The 19,949-nt window shown below is 34.7% G+C and overlaps 1 pseudogene; it reads left to right on the top strand.

Annotated features, from left to right (window-relative positions):
• The first annotated feature begins 3,164 nt into the window (after positions 1-3,164).
• On the top strand, positions 3,165-4,227 carry LOC100856246 (annotated as a pseudogene).
• The last annotated feature ends 15,722 nt before the right edge of the window (positions 4,228-19,949 follow it).

Raw genomic sequence — 19,949 nt, 5'->3', positions numbered from 1 at the left:
TTTAACCATTCACAATATAACTCTTTAATAACATAATAAATATGGTTCAAAAATACAATCAAATGAAAGGCAAAATCGCCTTATGATGAGGTTGATATAATCACTGCCTCGAACCCGAATATCTTGCTAAGTAAGGTATCCTGGTGACTCAAGTTCTGAATGCTTCCTGTTTTGCAAAAGAGGCTGTCCTCTGCTTTTTCCTGTTTGCCTAACTATTCTCTCTAAATCTTTCCTTTCCCCTAAGTCTCTTCTCTTTAGAAGACAAAAACTTCAACCTGAAGAAGAGAGGAAGCCAGTTGCCAATTGCATTATTTCCAAATTTGCATTATTCCTAAGTGTGTTTACACAGCAGGATGTTCCTATTCTAAATAAATACTTCATACACACACATGCACACACAAACTGTATTTATTTAAAAATTGAAAAAAACATTTATTTTTGTCATTAATACTCAAATATATTTAAATCTTGAACTGAATTCACAGATCACCACTCTTTCTTTTTAAAAAATGAAAGGATACTAACACAAATGACATCTTTCTCAAAACCAGTCTTTTGAAAGCTGTCATGGTTCCATCACTTCTGAAGAAAATGTTTTAGTAATTACTTTAGCCAATATGAAGGGCAATGATCGGAGACTTCATTTGATTCAAAATAAGCCATAGTGAACAGAGTATTACATATGATCAACATTCAGGAAATACAGAATTCTTCTAAAGTGAGTGCAAAGCTTCAACTGAATAAAGTCTGCAATATTTCTAAGCAGCCTTGATAGATTCATAGTAAGAATTATGAATGCACATACAAACCACATGGGATACAGTAGTTTAACATTTGCTGTTATTATCAGAGACTTCCTCTGTGAGAAGCAGTGAAATATGGTGGTTAGGTGCCCTAGATCCTCGAACAAGACTGAATGCCAATCTTAACCTCCTGGCCTCAATTTCCTTATCTATAAAACGTAGATAATAATAGTACCTGTCCTCAGGGATATTGCAAGTATTAGAGGATAGATATAGATATGTTCATATATATGAGTCTATATAATCTTTATTTTTCTTTGTTTTCTTTAAATTATATGTTTATGACCAAATCCTTATTGCTAAACTTTTATATATGGCCTTAGTACTTTCTTACAATAGAATACAATTTCTGTAACTGTGACAGTCTGCTAGGAGAAAATAATAGATGAACTTCTAATAAAAGTATGTCATCTCTACAGAAATCTGTCCAACAGAACTTTCAACAATAATGGAAATGTTCTGTCCTGGACAAGGCAGGAGCCACTAGCTGAGAAATTGGATTTTTAAGCTTATTTCATTTTACTTTTATTTGGAATTTAGCCACACGTGATTAGTGCCACCCTACTGGGCAATAAAGCTTCAGAGAATTTATTTAAAAAGAAAAACATTAAGGAAAAGCATAATGTAGCTTCAGAAATCGATTAGCTGTTCTGTAGAAACCGTCACAAAGAATGGACTATATTAGCCTTAAAACTGATACTTGGGAATTTTATTCATTCTTGTGACATTAGTATGTTAAATATTTTCTAAATGTTGGGAGGAAAATAATTAGGAATTAGTACAGCTTCCCTACTTTAAAAAACCTAAAATGTTATATAATAGCCTCAAGATAGGATTTTTTTTTCAAGGAATGTATCCAAAGATGTTTTTAAATCAATTTTATAGATAATTCAGAAACTTCTGTGATAGAAATTATGCATCACTGGAGACTCCTTTCAATCTACATATACAATATTTCCTAACTTCTTTCTCTGTTTTGATTACCTAGAAGAAAATATATCCTATACCACGGCTATAATAATTAAGAAACTAGGCCAAAGTTAACTAAGGAAACCTAGTGGATATTAGGTAACAAGGTTAATATAATTCCATCACTCTTGATGTGCAACAATATTTTACTTTTAATTTATCACCTAGTAGAAAATTAAGGTTAACAATATTTTACACAGTTATTGTAAATGAAGGTGACTTTATAGAAATGTAGGTTTCCTGGGATCGAAGGAGGGGGAAGCAGGGAGCCCCCATCTCCCTTTGCCTCTGGAACTCTCTCTCTCTCTCTCTGTCTTTCATGAATAAATACATAAAATCTTTTTAAAAATTGCAAAGTCAGATAGAATTCTTACTGACCAGAGAAGAAATGATCATTTCCATAGAAACAAACTATACGATAAAATTATATCATTATAAAAATACAATCTTAGCTAATTAAGTCAAATGATTTTTCCTTAACTCACTACAGAGTATTAGAGCACAGCTGTCCTGGTTGTCTACCCATTGAAATATATTATAACTGCACACATAGCTGTCCTGCTACATTATTCCTTAACCATTTCTAAAGTTAGGGGTGACCACATAACTAAGTTCTCACCAATACAATGTGAGCAAAAATCATTAATTTTACTTCCTAGTTGGCCAGTTTTCATTGGTTGGGCCTTCTCTATGCTCTGAATCTCCTTTTTTAAAAACAGCTTTATTGAGCTATAATTGATATATAAAAACCTGCACATATTTAATGCATGCACTTTGATGAGTTTGGCCCTACATATATACACCCATGAAACCATCATCACATTCAAGGTATAGATATACACACCATCTCAGAAAGTTTCCATGTTCCCTTTGTTGTTTTTTGTTTGGTTTGGTTTGTTTGATTTTGTTTTTCATGAGATGAGAGAACATGGGATCTACCATCTTGACATTTTTTTAAGTGCATAATACATTATTGTTGAATATAGGCACTATGGTGCATAGCAAATCTCTAGAATTAATTCATCCTGCATAGCTGAAACTTTACACCAATTGCACAACTCCCTATGCCCCCCTTCCCTCAGTCATTCAAATGGTCAAAAGGTATATTAAAAGGTGCTCTCATCATCACTAATCATTGGGAAAATGCAGATCAAAACCACAATGAGGGCAGCCCGGGTGGCTCAGCGGTTTAGCACCACCTTAGGCCGAGTGTGGTCCTGGAGACCGGGGGTCGAGTTCCACGTCGGGCTCCCTGCATGGGGCCTGCTTCTCCCACTACCTGTGTCTCTGCCTCTCTCTCTCTCTCACTCTCTCTCTCTCTCTCTCTCTCTGTATGTCTCTCATGAATAAATAAATAAAATCTTTAAAAAAGCTCCATCTTCCTCTCTCAGGATGGCGAGCAGCAGCACCTGTAAGGCTGAATTCATTGTTGGAGGGAAATACAAACTGGTACGGAAGACCCATAAGAGAGCAAACTCTAGAAGATTCTTCAAGGTGGGATGGGCATCCCCCACACATGGTGGTATGGTCAGGGAAAAGACTACAATGTGCCAGTCATAGATCTTCCTGGACCCAGTCTCAATGACCTCTTCAATTTCTGTTCAAGAAGGTTCACAGTGAAAACTGTACTTATGTTAGCTGACCAGATGATGAGTAGGATCATATGTACATACAAAGAATTTCATACACAGAGACATTAAACCAGATAACTTCCTAATGGGTATTGGGTGTCACTGTAATAAGTTATTCCTTATTGATTTTGGTTTGGCCAAAAAGTACAGAGACAACAGGACAAGGCAACACATACCATACAGAGAAGATAAAAATCTCACTGGCACTGCCCCATATGCTAGCCTCAATGCACATCTTGGTATTGGAAAGAGTCGCAGAGATGACATGGAATCATTAGGATATGTTTTTGATGTATTTTAATAGAACCAGCCTGCCATGGCAAGAACTAAAGGCTGCAACCAAAAAAAAAAAAAAAACAAAAACAAAACAAAAACAAAGACAAAAAATATGATAAGATTAGTGAAAAGAAGATGTCCACTCCTGTTGAAGTTTTATGTAAGGGGTTTCCTGCAGAATTTGCCATGTACTTAAACTATTGTCGTCGGCTACACTTTGAGGAAGCCCCGGATTACATGTATCTGAGGCAGCTATTCCGCATTATTTTCAGGACCTTGAACCACCAATATGACTACACATTTGACTGGACAATGTTAAAGCAGAAAGCAGCACAGCAGGCAGCCTCTTCAAGTGGGCAGGGTCAGCAGGCCCAAACCCCCACAGGTTTCTAAGCATGAATGAAGGAACAGAAGAAGCAGAGCAGATGATCGGAGCAGCATTTGTTTCTCCCCAGTTCTAGGAATTTTAGCTCATATGTACACTAGCCAGTGGTTGTGAACAACCATTTACTTGGCGTAAAGAACTTAATTTCAGTATAAACTGGCTCTGGGAAGCATTGGTGATGCCATGTCCTGAGTTGTAGCCTCTGTAATTGTGAATATTCACTGAGGTAGTGAAACATGGTGTCCAGTTTCCTTTTTTTTTTTTTTTTTTTTGGTGTCCAGTTTTCTTTTTTTTAAAGTTTTTTTTTTTTTAATTTTTATTTATTTATGATAGTCACAGAGAGAGAGAGAGAGAGAGGCAGAGACACAGGCAGAGGGAGAAGCAGGCTCCATGCACCGGGAGCCCGACGTGGGATTCGATCCCGGGTCTCCAGGATCGCGCCCTGGGCCAAAGGCAGGCGCTAAACCGCTGCGCCACGCAGGGATCCCCATGGTGTCCAGTTTTCTATTGCATTTTTTCAAGTGGAAAAGTTAACTAAATGGTTGACACACACAAATTGGTGGAGAAATTGTACATATGCCAATTTTTGGTTAAAATCTTTTACTTTGAACTATACTGCTTTGAGATCTCATTTCAGAAGAACGGCATGAACAGTCTTGAGCCACAGTTGTGAAGGTTGTAAATGCTCACAATTGTGCATTCTTAGGGTTTATCCACCCCTGGGGTTTGCAAGTTGTTCACTTAAAACATTCTTAAAATGGTCGGCTTCTTGTTTGCAAGCCAACTGATATGGTAGCAACCAAAGATTCCAGTGTTTGAGCATACAAAAGACTCTATCTGCTTACTTGTGCTAGAAATAACAGCATCTAACGTGAAGACTCGAGAAAAACTTAGTGACTACTAGACTATCCTTAGGACTCTGCATTAACTCTATAATGTTCTTAGTATTTAAAAAAAAAATGCATATTTGTCACAGAAGTTTAGTTAACATCTTACAACTGAACATGTTTGTATGTTGCTTAGATAAATGTAATCACTGTAAACATCTATATGATCTGGGATTTTGTTTTTATTTTGAAATGGGAGCTTTTTGTTTACAAGTTCATTAAAAACTAAAAACTGTTTAAAAAAATCTTTAAAAAAAAACCACAATGAGATATTACCTCACACTAATTAGAATGGCTATTTTATTTTTTTAAAATGTTGGTGAGGATGTGGAAAGGTGGGATATTCCCACCTTTTACACTGTGGTGGGAATATAAAATGATTCAGCTGATATGTAAAATAATATGGAGGCTCCTCAAAAAGTTAAAAATGTGATCTAGTAATACCACTTCTGAATATGTGCCCAGAATAATTGAAATAATGATCTCAAAGAGATACATGTGCTTTCATGTTTACTGCAGCACTATTCACAATAGCCATCAACAGATGAATGGATAAAGTAAACATGGTATATACATAAAATAGAATATTTTTAAAAAGAAGAAAATTCTGCCGTTAACAACATGAAGACTGAGGACATTATGCTAAGTGAAATAACCCAGTCATAGAAAGAATACTGCTTGATTCCACTTAAATGAAGTACCTAAGTAGCCAAATTCACCAAGCAAAGAATAGAATGGTTTTCTCTTCCTTGTTGACTGAAACCCAGACTTTGCCTAGATCTAAGTAGAGCTATGCCAATTCTTATAATACCTAAAGCATGAATTTCTTAAGCTGGGAATTATGGGACCAAGGATTCTATGGATAAATGCAAAGGTCTGTGAGCCTGGATGTGGTAAATTAAACTTCTTTTCTCCTGACTTTTAACTATGATGTAGCATTTCCTTCGATCATGAAGTACACTACAAATTACCTATGTACTAGCAGTGACTTCATTCTCAGAAATTAGATATTTTATATCTCACCACAATTGCTGCAAATATTTTAAAATAGAGTTTGTAATTATCATTTCTTCAACATTACAATAACTATTGTTACGTCTTCTTATTTAATTCACAAACAGTCACAGTGGAAATAGCAAAGGGATTGGAAAATAGAGCAATGAAGTAGAATAGAAAGAAATAGAAGTAGAAAAGAAACAGAAACAATAATCTGTGACATGGAATTTTAAGAGGTAGCATTAAGAGGGAAATAGATGGATCCATGAAGAAATCGTGCTGGGAATATGGTTACCCACACTGAGAACAAAATTGGTTGGATCTCTACCACACATCAAGTACAAAAATAAATTCTAAATAAGGTTAAATTTAAAACTGAAAATTTTGGAATAAAAGATGGGAAAATATTTTTACAAACATTGATGTATGAAAGGATTTTTAAACAAGATTCTTAAGCACAAACAGTAATTTCTAAATGAATCTTGTTATATTATGTGAAAAATCTATTCCTCAAGTAATGCTTTATAGAGAGTGAAAAGTGGGCCAGTCATTTAAACTAAGACCTTTGTAAAACATAAAACTTAAGATTTACTACCATTTATGATAAATAGATCAATCTTATAAATAATTGAGAAAAACACAATTAAAAAAAAATAATTCACAGAAGAAAACTGAATGTCAATAAACATGAAAATGAGTTCAATTTCACTGGAAGTCAAGAAAAAATGTCCATTAAAATAAGAATAATATTGCACTCATCAGAATGGAGAAGTTAATAAGTATGATAATAAAATGTGTTCCATGAGATGTGGAATAGCAATATGTCATAAATAAAAATAGTATCAAGATGGGTGATAATGAAGTTAAAATCTAAGATTCTTGCATTGCTTGGAAGAGGTATTAAGATATATGTTTTAGAATTGTTTAAATATTCATGGTAGAAATACTAATACATCCACCAAAAGAAAAAAAAAGAGAATATATAAATTCCAATACAGTAATGGAAAGGAAAATGGTTTAAAAAACCTTTGAACCATCACCCTCAAAAAGAGGAAAGAAGCATAGAAAAATTAAGACACATAAATGGACAAACTAGGATGGTTGAACTATTACTGTAAAGGCATTGGTGTCATTATTGAAAGAATAGATTCTGAAATCAGATTGTCTGAGTCCACACCTTGTCTTTACAACTTAGTTGGCTGCATGAATATAGCAAGTCACTCAACAACTCTGTGCTTTTACTTCCCCCATTTCTAAATTGAGATATTAACTCAGTAGATCTCTATGAGGGCTAGATATTATAATTATGTTAAATATTATATGATAGAATATTGATGAGCACAAAATGAGCAACGCATGTGTTAGGTGAGCAAAAGAAAATAAGGTACAAAAATTTAAAGGCAAAAAAGACCATGGGATATGCCATCTGAGAAAGATCTAATCTGATCTTCATCATGTGGAAGTCTAGTCCCAGATAAATCAATCAATGAACATCTAGAGAGAGACGAAGAAGTTAAAAGAGATCCAGAAAATAAAAATACAAATAAACACGATAAAGGGGACTCAGAAAGTAGTAAAAAAAAAAAAAATGCAGAGGGAGTGGTGGTGGTTAAAGTAGATCCCCAAGAGAAATAAGGACTTACTTAAACTGGAAAGTGAGAAAATTAAAATGCCATGTGATGACCATTGTCATTTTATATAAATTCTGGTGAGAAAGTGGCAGATCAGATTTCTTTAAGATCAGAGATAGCTAAAATAGATAAATTTAATTCAAATAAAGCAAAAAGGATTAAGATTGGGAACAGTTATCATCATCATCATTATTATTTATTGAGCACCAATTATGTTAGAGTCTATCGAAGGAGGCTTTAAACACAAATAATAAGTAGAAGACATAGTCACTGATATCAAATATGTCTCAACAAGCAAGGCCAAGTTGCTTGTCTGATAATGGTGTTGTAGCAAATAACCTTGAATGGCATGAGGGAGGATAAAGAATAAAGAATAGGAAAAATTCTCTTTCAATTCCAATTAATGTATTTGTCTTCTTTCTCTCCCTTGCATACACACCTATAGCTTGAAAATCAAGGTTCTAAAATCTTATCTGTGTAGACATCAACCGGAAAGTTACTAAAAATGCTGATTTCTTTAGCCTCCTCACCTCAGAGATTCTGATTCAAAATTAGATTGGAGAGAATGCTGAGCAGTGAATTTTCAGTAAACAACAATGCATTAGCAACTCCTAGCTTGGAGGTGGGAAGGAAATTGTTTATAGTTTGTATCACAGACATCTCTCTCTGAAAGTGTTTATTGAGGATCCATCTGCTTATAATTCTGTCCTTAGTTTTGCACAAACATTCTAAATTTGCTGTGTCAAATATATACGGACACACGGAATACTTTGATGAAAAAATTAACTTATTTCCCAAGTGTGTGGAAGAAATTGGGAAAGAGTACTTTAAAAAATGTTTTCTGATGGCTTTGGGCTTTAAATTTAAGTTTTTCTTACCAGAAAGGAATTGGTCTATTCTGTACTTGTATCTTCAATAACTTGGAGGGCCCATATGCTCAATTCTGAATTATTTAAGGGCGTTGTATTCCCTAAATAGAATGAATCACATAGATTTCATAAAAACAGAACCCCTCTGCCTTCAACTGGGGGATTATTAATCTCCACTTCTTGCTCACTGACAGACACAGGGGTGGTCTTTGAACATTGCCTGCACTTTCCTACCCCAGCATCCCTTCGTGCTGCTTTCACTACCTCAACTAGCTTTGTAATTCCCTACTGTCTTTTATATGTTATTTTTTCAAGAGTCATTCTGGTTGACCTCTTTAAATGTATTCCTCTTGAATAAAATCCTCCACATTCTATTGTTAATTTTTTAAGATTTATTTATTTATTTATTTATTTATTTATTTATTTATTTATTATTTATTCATTTGAGCGAGAGAGAGAGAGAGAGCACAAGCAGAACAAAGGACAGAGGGAGAAGGAGAGGCAGATTCCCCATTGAGTGTGGAGCCACTGGAGCTGCATGGAGAACCTGCTTGAGTTGGGCTCAACCTGAGGCTCCACCCGAGGACCCTGAGATCATGACCTGAGCTGAAGTCAGATACTTAACCCACCGAGTCACCCAGGCACCCCCACGTTCTATTATTGCTATTATATTTGTAGTCCTATTATCCCTTACTAACTTGAAAGTTCCTCAAAGGTAGGACTTTATAATATTCATGTTTTTGACCTCAATATTTAGTTTAGTAGATTCTCAGCACCTACTAAATGAATGAGTTACAGTGGGAAGGGAACAGTGATGTATTTAAATACCACAGTGGATCCTCCATTCATCTATTTACTAATCTACTCATCAAATATTTTCTAAGCAGCTACATGTGCCAGGCACTATTTTAACCACTGGTAGTCTAACAATAAACAAAACAAAACAAAAAAAATATGTGGCTCCCTGGAATTCACTTTCAACTAAAAACAGATAAGCAATGAGCAAATGAATAAGTAAAATACAATATGTTATATGGTAATAAGTTTCATGGAAAAACAAAGTAGGGAAGAGGGGCAGGAAGTTTAGACATAAAATAATCAGAGATGGCCTCACAAAAAGAAGTATATTTGAATAGAAAATTGAAAGAAATAAACAAGAAGTCTATCTAGGGGGAAAGAGTGAGGTGTTTAGAACAGCAAGTGCAAAGGGGCTTCATCAAGATTGTCACTACTGTTTTTGAAAGTCAACTAGGAGGCTGGTGAACTGGAACAGAGTAAGTGAGAAGAAAAGTTGAAGAAGATGACAACAGAGATAATATATAGAAATTTTTGATAACTCTTAAGTTCTGTTCTGAATAAGATGAAAAACTTTGAAAGGCTTTAGGGCAGAAGAGTAATATAAACTGACTTTTTACCAGGATTACTCCATCTTATATATTGAGATTCAAGGGAGAAAAGTCACAGATCAGAGCAGGCAAGAAGAAACTATTGTAAATATCCAGGAAAAATAGAATGGCTGAGGTAAGGATAATAACTATGGTAGAAACAGATTCTGGATGTAGTTTGCTTTGCTTCTGAACTGGATGTGGGGAATAAGAGAAAGAGTGAGAGACAAAAATCAAAGTTTTTTACACAAGCAATGTGGCAAACAATGCTGTCATTTACTGACTCAGAGAAGGTACAGGGACAATCAGTTTTAGGGAGTTCAGTTTGGCACCTGTTGAGATTGGATGCTTAATAGAGTCACCAGTCTTGGCTAACAATACACATTTGGGAGCCATTGGCATATCAGTATTACTTCAAAACATAGGACCAAGACTTAGAGGATGAGTTTAAATAGAATGAAAGGTCTAACACTGGACCTGGTGATCAAAACTGCATGAATAGATTTGGTAGATGAGAGGCAGGCATCAAATATGACCAGTAAAGTAGGAAGTGACCAGGAAAGTGGGATATCCTGGACCAAAAGGGGATCAACTATGTCCAAAGATGCTGATAAAGTATGCTGAGGCCTGAGAAGCACAATGAGGTGAGCAGTGGGCGGTTATTGAAGACCTAGACAAGACCAGCTATCACGGAGGGGCAGGGTGGAAAATGTGAATAAAGAAGACTTTTAAGAAAATGGGAGGAGGAATTAGAGATAGCAAGTACACGTTACTTCTGAGAAGGGTTTTTTTCTATAAATGAAAGGAAGGAAATATGGTGATATTTAGAATAAGTAATGAGTCAACAGTTGTGGTTTTGTTTTAACAAGGGAAATAAACAGTTTATACATGTATATGATGACAAAGATGAAATAGAGAAAAATGATGATGCATCAGAGAGAAAGAAGAACTGCTGCTGCAGGGTTCTCAGCGAGGCGAATAGGATAGGATTTAATTCACAGATGGAGGTGCTGCCCTATTCCAGAAGGGCAGACGGTAGACTCACTGCAAAAGGAGGGAAGGAAGAGCAAATACGCCCAGATGCGGTAAATGGGTAGATGTAATAGAATGAGCTTGGGTAAAATCTCTGATTGCTTCTTGTTTCTCAGTGAAATAGAAATTAAGCTCATCAACTGCGAGTGGGGATGATGAAAGAGGCCCTGAAGATTTCAGAAGAGACGAGAAACTATAAAATAACTAATTAGCGGAGTGGAAGAGTGAACATAGCGAAATACAGCAAGGCAGTGGGAGAGCGGAAGGGGTCCACCAGAGATTAGTGACCATAAATTGAAAGTGAGCCTAGTTGGCATCGAAGTGTGTCTTCCTCCAACTGTGGTCACCTGTGTGGATGGAAGGGCAGGGGAGATGGAGCGTTGGATTTAACAGCAGTAAGTGATTACAGTGAAGCAGAAGAGGGGCAAAGGAATTGTGTGTGTATGCAAGTGAGTTCATTATTAGCCCCAACCATTCAACATGCTAGCTGGAACCTACAAAACTTGTTGAAAAGTAAAGATTCAGAAATTAATTTTACCTTTGCTATCTTCACCTAGGATACACTATATATAGCTATGATTTATTTTTAACTTTGCCCAGTCCAAAGGGAATTCTTTGCGTACCTTTTCTTTATCCAGAAACAAGTGCTAATAAAAGAAAATTATGCTTTATCGTTATATAAGAACAGAGATATGTAACGGAAAACAATAATTGTTAAATTTTGAAGGGGAAACAGGAGAAATAAAGGCAAGTGAGAGGTACATTGTATAAAATACACCTCAAAACAGAATCTTGAGATCACATAAAGGAAATAGAGGATGGACAGCTAATGCTTATTTAAAACTGAAAAGGAAAAAAAAATAAAACTGAAAAGGATATCTGCAATTAAGATGCTATAAAGGGTTACAATGCAATTATGTTGATATAACCAGCAACCTGCTATAATTAACATCTACTTAAAATTCACAGAAGAATCCACATTTCAAACATTGTCATTTTTCAGAAAAAAAGCCATTAAAATGGTGTAAATATAAACACATGACATCCTGAAAGAAATTGCCCTATCAAATAATGATACTTGCTCTTCATCACCATCATTAAAATGTGTTAATACCATCTGTTCATTCAGACCATCATGAAAATTTACATAATATGATAAAATAATGCTTGAGTCTACATGTGGATTATAAGCCTGGCTGTAACAATGAAAAATAAATAAATAAATAAATAAATAAATAAATAAATAAATAAATAAATAGATAAATAAATAAATAAATAAATAAATAATAAAAAAAACAGTAGCCAACTCAGTATGTGAATATTTGTACAGCATTAAATAATAATTAGTTTGTAATTTGATACTCATTTCTATGACAGCTGACAATAATCTTTAGTGGGATCCTGTAGCTAATCCTATTCACCTTCATAGTTGTACATATTCCCACAATCCTCCCTTCACCACCATGCCCATATCACCTTCCAACCTGCCAAAACAAATATACACCACCTAATTGTATTTCTTTAACAAACAGTAGAAATATGTTTTACATTTTTTTAAGATTTTATTTATTTATTCATGAGAGACACAGACACAGGCAGAGACATAGGCAGAGGGAGAAGCAGGCTCCATGCAGGGAGCCTGATGTGGGACTTGATATCGGAATCCCAGGATCATGATCTGAGCCAAAGGCAGATGCTCAACCACTGAGCAACCCAGGCATTCCAATGTTTTATATTATTGTAACCTCTGAGAGTCCAACGTGGTTCCTTTTCTAAAGGCGAAATCTGACCTATACCTAACCTAACTAACCTGGACCAACTAACCAGCTTATACCCACATCACAAAGATCAATACACAAAGAATCAAATTCAGAATTAATGGTTTCATTTTATTTTCTGGCTTTCAGAAAGCCAGGTGGTTCGTATGGACTAAATTGGGTTCCCCCAAAATTCATATGCTCAAGGCCTACCTCCTAGTACCTAAGAATGAGACTGTATTTGGAGTCAGAGTCTTTAAAGAGGTTAATAAGTTAAAATGAAGTTGGTACAGTGAGCCCTAATCTAGATGCTGATGACCTTAAAAGAAAAGAAAACTGGGACACAGACATGTACACAGGGAAGACTGTATGATGACATAGGGAGAAGGTAGTCATCAAGAAGCCAATGAGAAAAGCCTCGGGAGAAACAACACAGATGATACCTCGTTCTTGGGCTTCTAGCCTCCACAACTGTGAGAAAATATATTTCTGTTGTTGAAGCCACCAACTCTGTGGCATTTTGTTATGGCAGCCCTAGCAAACCAATACAATTGTCAATGCAAATTTGGTTTGTTTTTAGTGAATTTATATTATTGTGCAGCCATTACCATGGTCCAGCTATAACACTTTTCTAAAAACCCAAAAAGTTTCCTTATGCTAGTTGTAGACAATACCCTCTCCCATTTCCATCCTTAAGCATAGTCTAATCTGATTACTGTTTCAATAGATTGATTTTTCCTGGAAATTTCATAGAAATTGAACCATACAAGTAATATTTTGTACCGCTTTCTTCTACAAATTTAATTGTTGTAGCTTAAATTTAGGTCTATAATCCATTTAGAATCCATTTATGTTTAATTTGTATGTATAGTATGAGTGAGGTAAGTTCAGTGTGTGAGTATGTGTGATTGTGTGTGTGCATCACTATCTTATTGCCCTAGCACATTTGTTTAAAGTCTATCATTCTCTTAAATAAATTCCATTGGCATTTTTGATGAAAATCAATTGACCAAAAATGTATGGGTTTATTTTTGGATTCTTTGTTCTAAGTTCATAAATAATAAACATAAGGCCTTCATATTTTGATTAGTATGACTTATAATAAGTTTTGGATTCAGATGGTATATATAAGTCTATCAACTTTGTTCTTTTTCAAAATTCTTTTTTCATCCTAGTTTCTTTGCATTTCTGTGTAAATATTAAGATTACCTTGCCAATTTCTCCAGAAACAAAAACTAGAACTACAAAATTGTACTGGAATTTTGATAGTGATCGCATGGGCTCTGCCAATCAATTTGGAGAAAACTGTTATTTGCAAAATATTACATCTTCCAATCCATGAACTTTGTATGCCTCTCCATATATTTAGATCTTCTTTTATTTTTCTCATCATGTTTGGTAGTTTGCATGGTAGAAGCCCTGTACAACATTTACTGAATTTATTCATAGATTTTTAGTTTTTGTGCTGTGCTTTGAAATATTTTAACAAGTCTTTTTTTGCTTGTTGCTACCGTATAGAAACAAAATTAATTTTAGAATGTTAATTTTGCACATTAAAACATTGTTAAGTTCACTTATGAGTTCTAGCATTTCTTGTAGACTCTTGGAGGTTTTCAGGACATCAATGTAATTCCTATCCCAGGAAAAATTTGCTGAAGGATCTTGGATTGAATTTATAAGTTGAGAATTTCAGTAGACCTGGTTGCAAGAAGCTGGAGAAAGGACTTTGTGGAAAGAATACATATTAAACTTGACTTAGTAAATTATAAAAACATAGAGTATATATTGAGCTGGAATAGGATTTGCATATAATTTTGTGCTTTAGCTTTAAATATTTATTTATACTCTTGGAATCTGTTCTACATGCAAAGTTTAAACAAAGATTTGGTTTATAAAATATAAAAAAACAGTGTAACATTAAAGCTTAGTGGTTTGAAGTCCCAATACCTTCGCATATGTAATAATAGCCTCTTCATTAGGATGTGAGGCTCCTGTAAGACTTCGTGAAACAAAAATTGAAAAATAGTGATTTAAAGCAAACTTTCACTTAATAGATGCAGAAATCTATTTCTTACCTAGGGAATTTTTCCAAAAATAGCACTGCTAGTCAACGGAAAACCTTGTCACAGTGTATTCACTACTTTTTCTACATACTTTGCCATTAATTAAACACAATATAAAATAGTGACCAATAGGCATTTTAATATTTAACTATAAAATATATATTAGGGACAGTGGAATATCAGTGTTGCTGGCAGAATTTAGTAATAAGTGTAAAAGGTCAGTAAATATTGGTAACAACAAATATTTAGACATTATTATTAACAAAATACAATTAAGAAATTTAGAAATATTTCTGGTACTTTTCTCTTAGATTTCATTTTGCTACTAATGATATAGAATGATAATCATTAAAAAAGAGAATTATTAAAACATACTTTATGTGATTCTATGATGCCTGAGTGTACTGAGATACACAGGAGAAAGTTCTTGACCATAGACAATTCACTATCTCTGGGATATAAGAATCCACAAGATGAGATAATAACCATTTGTGTATCTATCTTTTTTGTACCTGCTCATAAGTGTGAAGAATGTGCAGGTACAGTTAAATTTATTATTTTATGAACAGCTCTGTGACAAAGGAAACATGAGTATCATATACCAAATTATTTCACTTCTATCTGGAATTTAAAAAACAAAAAGAAATAAACAAAACTGAAACATATCCATAAATACAAAGAGCACACTGGTGGTTGTTAGAGTGAAAGGGAGTAGGGGATGGAAAGATGGGTGAAGGGGAGTGGGAGATACAGGCTTCCAGTTGCAGAATGAGTAAGTCATGAGGATGAAAGGTACGGTATAGGGAATATAGTCAATGATATTATAAGAGCATTGTATGGACACAGATGGTAGCTACACTTGTGGTGAGCATAGCATAACATATATATTTGTCCAATCACTATGTTGTATGCTTGAAACGAATGTAATCTTGCGTGTCAACTGTACTTCAATTTAAAAAAAGATACTAGGATGCCTGGGTGGCTCAGTGGTTGAGCATCCACCTTTGGCTCAAGTCGTGATCCCAGAGTCCCAGGATCTAGTCTCACATCGGGCTCCCTGCATGGAGCCTGCTTCTCCCTCTGCCTGTGTCTCTGCCTCTCTCTCTCCATGTCTTTCATGAATAAATAAATAAAATCTTTAAAAATAATAAAGTAAATAAAATAGTAAAATAAAAGATACTGAACCTCTTTCAGTTACAGGAGAACTGAAAAGCTTGAATATCAGCTAAAAAATAAATAAGTTAGTTTTCCAGCACATAGCTGGTTGCCATAGTGGTAAAAATAACCATTAAGAGAAATATGAAATGGTTAAGTGCTTCTAACTAGATATATGATAGCATTAAACAGAGATTTGAAAAACTCCTTGTCCTAGCTCTATCCTTATTTTTTCAGTCCTTAAAAAAATAGTTTCTAAATTATGTCTTAAGTTTATAAGGCAGTATGCAGAAAATTATTTTAATTTCAGCAATAAAAAGTACATATAAATACAATACTCTGTTAATACTGTTTTGCAAAAATCAATCAATCAATCAATCCTTGGTAGAAATATTTGACTGGCAGTATGGCAAAGAGTAATGTTTTCCCAGAATCTATATCATCTCCAAAGAGACTTGTATAATTTTTTAAAATATTTACATAAATGATAGCTGATAAAAATGATGATTATTCTATCATGGTATTAAGGAAGCTCCAAATCATGATCTGTCATGAGAAAACATCAGTCCAATATGTTTCTGTATGTTTGCATAGCAACACATTGATTATGAAATTTTAAAAGTGATCACATGCTATAATTCCAGGACAATTTTACATTTTAAGAATTAAAGTTACTATGTTAACAATCAACAATTGTCTTTGAAACACTTGTTTAAAAAGTCAAGATTTTTGGATTCTGTTTTCAGACTAAATTAGATCTAACAGAGAAGTCATGATATTCTCACCAGGGAGAAGAGACCCTTAGGGTTTATTTGTTCACATTCTTGTGTTCCCAAGTGAAGTAAATAGTGGCACAACTTGTCACTTTACCATAAGACTTTTGAAATAGAACGTATGAACTATTCCTTAAAAATACACAAAGAAAATTGAAAGTAAAGGCAAAGGACTTTTCTAAATGTTCTTGCAAGGTTCCTGCTGGTAGAGAAATGATTTTCATAATATGTATGAGGTTTGTATTTCTCCTAGGGATATTCTGTGTTGAAGAGAGTTTTAAAAAATGCATCAGTGAAAAACAACAAAATAAAAACAGCTTGGAAACCTCTAGGAGAAACAGCAATAGTTTTAAATTCTATCAAAATTAAAGTATAGGCTTTTTTCTTTTTTTCTTTCTTTCTTTCTTCCATTTTAAATTTTGTATCGCAAGATCAAAATAGCATAGAGGGTGAATTACTAGTAATTATATTTTAAAAGTGTAAGGGGCAAAAGAAACATACGCTACCATTTATTACAGATTTGAGCAGGAGACAATTGCAGTCAAGAAAATGTCACAATTTTTTCATGTCAAAATGACAAAGGAGAGAATATTTTCTGAATTTAATTGTAAAAATCATTACATATAAAATCAAAGGATTATGACAGGCACAGACAGGTCTGTCATTAACGTATGTGTAATAATCACACAGGTATGACTAATTGCTAATTGCCATTGGTCTCAGAAAAGATTAAAATACCACTTGGAAATCTAAGCAAGAGATATATAAGCACACAACTAAAAGAAATTTATTGGAAATCAAAATGTCTTATGGACTTGTATAATAATGTCAGAAATAATTATTTGGTTCCTATCACTTTATTTAGTGAGTTTCTCTTCCTTAGGCAGAAAATTAATGCCACCAATTATTATGAACTAAATTAATAATTACAATACACTTATTAATTAAATTAATTACATATATATATTTGTTTAAAGGAGAAAATTTTCCTTTTTAAAAAATAATTATTTATTTACTCATGAGAGACACAGAGACAGAGAGAGAGAGGCAGAGACACAGGCAGAGGGAGTAGCAGGCTCCATGCTGGGAGCCTGACGTGGGACTTGATCCCAGGTATCCAGGATCACACCCTGGGCTGAAGGCGGCGCTAAACCGCTGAGCCACCCGGGCTGCCCAACAATTTCCTTTTAAACTATTCGTTTGAAATTTGTTCAAAATGTAAAGAAAAATGTTTGAAATAAAAATCATTCAATAGCAGTAAGATCCCTAATTATTTTAGATAAGTATCTTTCCCTTTGGAGCTCCCATAACAATTTATCCTTATCTTCTTCATGGTCCTTAACATTATCTTCTTGAATTATATATTTTTAACATGTCTGTCTCTTCTTCTGTCACATTGTCTGAACAGAGACCATGTATTTTTTATCATTCTCCCTATCAGCAGATATACCAAAGAAAAAGGTTTAAAAAATAACTGACTGAACATCTTCTAACTTATTGGATCTGAATTTGTGAATTTTCTATGTTGGTATACTTTGGATATTCATTTAAAAAAGAAATAGATTATAAAACTTACTCCCCAAGTTTATCATTTTATAAAAAAAAAAAAAAGTCACTCTCACCTGTTGCTACTTTCAGGAAAGTTAGCAAAAAAATAAAAAAAATATATGAAATTTGATATTTCAGAGAAATCCGAGGAAATTTATCTTGGTAGAAAAGAAATTTAGATCATAAAACCTATAAAGATAATTTAGTAAATGTTTATCTTCTCTATCCTTAATGGTTTTTAGCCTTATAGGAATAATATTGTAGGTTTATATTTTACATGATAGTTTAAAACATTTAAGATAAAATCGTTTCTAAATATTAGTGGCATTTTGGTTCATAAATACAAAATAAGTACCTTATTTTGAAGGTCCATAATCCAAAACCTAAAAGACTTCATGTTATTATACAAATCCCCACCTGGCACATTGCATTCTTGAAACTACAAACCGAATCATATTATTTCATGGGTAGCCTTTCTCAGCTTTGAATATTTCTGAATTCTTGAGGGTATATTTGGGTAAATACAAGAAACAAACTATGTATTCCTGAAGTTTCTGTCACACTTTAATAAATTATGTCAACAAGAGGACTCTGCATTGAAAAAAATCTAGTAGTATTGACTCTTTCAGCCCACACTGGTGTCTATTTCCTGGTGGGAATGACAGTAGCGAAAGAAAATATACAAAGATAAAACATTCATTCTCCCATGTGCTCTGGACACTCAAGTAGATGCTGTAATAGATACTGCTGGGCCTCTCCTGGATTCACTCATTAACTAGCTTTGGTTAATGTAACTTGACCTTGGGTCACAGACACCTCCCCTTCTCTGAGACAACACCCTTGGCTTACAAGATGCCTTACCAGAGAGGGTGACTTCCCCTTCCTTCTCTGAATAGCCACAGCAAACACGGACAAGATATTATAAAAGACTGGCACCCTATGCCGCAAGGGAAGGCACCCTCTGGGGTGATTTATGTGCAGCAGGCCAGATCTAGACTTTGCCTGAGATCACACTCTTGCTTGGCTCTTCCCAGTTCTGCACTGTGCTTCGTCTTCTGCCTTAGAGGGGGAGGGAAAGACAAAGCAAATAACCCTAATGTAAGTCTGTGTCAATCTCTGTTTCTGGGGAATCTGACCTAGGACAGCTAGTATCAGAAGTAGTTCTGGGAAGGGATTCCCTGTGAATTGTCCCTCGCCAGCCTTACCCAGGTCTAACACCCTCAGGATCCACTTTGACACAGGCTGCATGGTTCTTCCAGATTCGTTCCATCCTACAATCCCTTGTAGGCTTTCTTCCTAGATCTGGGCTTGTAATGACCTATTTAGACAGTGCTGAATCTTGGCTTCAATTGTCAGATTTGACAAAAAGGCTCATATGGTGAGAAGGGGCTGCTTCTGGTGAAAAATAGAATTCAGGATAGTTTGGGGGTTCAAGATTCTGAGATCGGTCATCCTAAATGTGTTCATTCCAGATTGTGGATCCTACTTTTCCCCTCTCGTGGCCTTGATATGACACAGGAGGTCTTCTAGGTCAGCACATTCTAGTCTTTCAGATCTGTTTCCCTTATGATCAGACTGTCGCCCAGATTTTCAGCAAAGTCTGCCAGAAGCTGTCAGAAATAAGTGGTTGTCTAAAGCTTCCAGAAGTCATGTGACTTTCAGAGCCTACCCTACAATGGAAATGGACTCTCCCAAGCCTAGTGTTCTCTTTTTGTAATCTCTTGGTTGGCACAGAAAGTATTCATCTTATTTCACAATTCTTATAATTGTCCCTTTGTTAATTAGGTGC

The sequence above is a fragment of the Canis lupus genome, chromosome 15 (genome assembly GCF_011100685.1).
Source record: "Canis lupus familiaris isolate Mischka breed German Shepherd chromosome 15, alternate assembly UU_Cfam_GSD_1.0, whole genome shotgun sequence".
NCBI lineage: Eukaryota > Metazoa > Chordata > Mammalia > Carnivora > Canidae > Canis > Canis lupus.
This window is presented reverse-complemented; position numbering and strand designations above follow the sequence as displayed.